Genomic DNA, 2500 nt, shown 5'->3' with positions numbered 1-2500 from the left:
CCCAATGCCCCAGACACATTGTATTCAGTGTAAACAACAACAACAACAGCAACAACAACGAAACCCGTTGACTAGCGATAGAGAGTGAAATGATAATTATAATGACAGGTTTATTCATACAGCGCCTAATCAAACGATTTTGCTCACAAGTGCTTTACAATACTAACAGTTCCAAATAAAGTCAACATCCATCAGACCATGCAGGATGGTCCAGCTAAGTGAGCAAACTACACACACACACAAACACACACACACGCGCACGCACGCACGCACGCACGCGCACACACACACAATTACATAAAAATATATATGCCTACACAAAAGTAATAATAATAATAGTAACAGTAACAGTAATAGTGATGATAATAATACTCATAATAATAATTTTCAACGCAAGACGGGAAGCTGAGTTCTGGACTTTTCCTGAGTTTTATGAACAATGCACCGTGGTTGAACCAGCAAGCAAAGATTGACAACAATCTAGTTTTGAGAAGACAAAAGCATTAAGTTAACGAGAGTTTTGGTTACTGGTTACATCAGCAGACAGGCAGTGACAAATGGAAGCAATGCGGCGGAGTTCCATGAAAGCTGACCTACAGACAGAAACATGCTTGTCCATGGACATATCACAAGATAGAGAGATGCCAAGATTTCTTGTGTGATCTGCCCCCCCCCAAAAAAATGTCGGTCTGAAATTAGCAAACAACAACAACAACAACAACAACGACAACAAACAAACAAATACAAGAAAAAGAAAAAAAAAAAGAGAGAGAGAGAGAGAGAGAGAGAGAGAGAGAGAGAGAGAGAGAGAGAGAGAGAGGAGGACTTCGTTCGCTCCATGGAGTTTTGAAAACGTGAATGCAATTCGATTCTAAGGTTGTTCGGAGGCTGGACAAACATACAACAGAATTAGAAAAAAGAAAGAAAAAAAAGCAACACACATCTACTGTGGAACCATTATTTTGAGTGATAGGACTGCAGTTGGTTTTGTTTTATCATTATTTTTTCTTTTATGGCATCAAAGATTACAACACCATTGTGGTTTTACTTCAAGAATGTCCCTTGAAGATGGAGCCCAATATTATCGGCTAGATATCAAGAACTTTAAAACTAGAGGGTCCCTTTATATATATATATATATATATATATAAAACGAGTTATGCTTTCTCCCCACGATCGACCAATTGTCTTCAGCCTTCCATGGATTTAACAGCCCAGACTTTTTGCCAATGTTATATGCACAACTTGCTGGACCTCAGGAACCTCTCCTTTCAACTGTGAAGAGACGCAAGCTGATATGGTTTGGACACAACACTCGACACACCAGCTTGTCCAAAACAATCATGCAAGGCACCATCGAGGGCGGGAGAAGAAGAGGAAGACAGCGGAAGAACTGGCATGAGAACATAAAAAAATGGACCGGACTCCACACACGTGAGCTGCTGCCAGCGGCTGCCGACAGAGACAGATGGAGAAGGGAGGTTGCGTCTGCGGTCCTCAGGCTTCCCCCAACGACTACTTTGTAGTTATGGGCCTGAGGTGAGGTGAAGGATATGCACAATGCTCCAGAGCTTCTTCAAACGATTCTTCTGTCTTCGTCTGGGGAAAAAAAAAAGATTCCGTGGCCGAGTCTGCAAATTATGAAATATTGTGAGAAAGCTGAAATACATTTACACAAAAATATGAATTTTAGCATGCTGTGACCCACGTTGATCAACTTTAGTTATAGGGGCTTGCCATGAGGTGAAAAGGGGGAAAAAAAGGTTGTTCATCACAAAAGGACATGGAATCCTGTACAACCCCCTCACCCGAGGGCAGCGCTGCCACAACAAACAGTACCCATGAGAGCTTCTAGCATGACTCATACGCATCTAGCTTGATTAATATGCGTACTAGGTCTTTATTCTGACTTTTGAATTCGTTTGGCATCTTCTCTTTCTTCTTGTCCTCGTGTCTTTCTTTCTTCAAAACTGGTGGGACGTGCAATGTCACGCTGCCCTTTGCTCTAAAAGTAATGATATTGTTCGCAGTGTTTGTGAGATATTGCCTTCATGATGGTAGCTTTGACAGCTGTCCAGCTGTCGTCCTACCTTGTCCTGCTTGGGAGGACATTGAAAAAAGCGTATTCATCCCCAAGGGAGGGGGAGAACTGACTACCTTATACGCTCGGCAGCTCTGGCTGAATAAGGGTTATATTATGGTTCACTTTTCGTGTGTTTGGGAGCTTTTTTTTCCCTCCTTACACCTTTCTTTCGTTCTTTATTAATTTATATGCTAATAAAGTTTCTTCCCCTCGGGAAGAGAAGGGGTTGGGAGTGGGGGTGGGGGTACGCGGAGCGTGCTTTGTGAATTTATATGTATAGTAATTTGATATCACAGTCTGTTTAGCAATGAGATGAACTGTCGTCCCTTTCAGTGAAATTTACCAAACTTTCGGCGGTTTGTATGGTCTCTTTGTTACACGGAATGGTTGCCAATTGATTAACCATTAATCGCTTTC

General features: G+C 41.9%; 1 protein-coding gene across 1 annotated transcript in view; it reads left to right on the top strand.

Moving 5' to 3' along the window:
• LOC143281751 (uncharacterized) overlaps positions 1-2500 on the top strand; it is a 32526-nt gene that overhangs the window by 24307 nt on the left and 5719 nt on the right. The window lies entirely within an intron of this gene.

The sequence above is a fragment of the Babylonia areolata genome, chromosome 4, assembly GCF_041734735.1.
Source record: "Babylonia areolata isolate BAREFJ2019XMU chromosome 4, ASM4173473v1, whole genome shotgun sequence".
Classification (NCBI taxonomy): domain Eukaryota; kingdom Metazoa; phylum Mollusca; class Gastropoda; order Neogastropoda; family Buccinidae; genus Babylonia; species Babylonia areolata.
The sequence above is the reverse complement of the archived record's forward strand: the minus strand, read 5'-3'. Positions and strand labels throughout refer to the sequence as shown.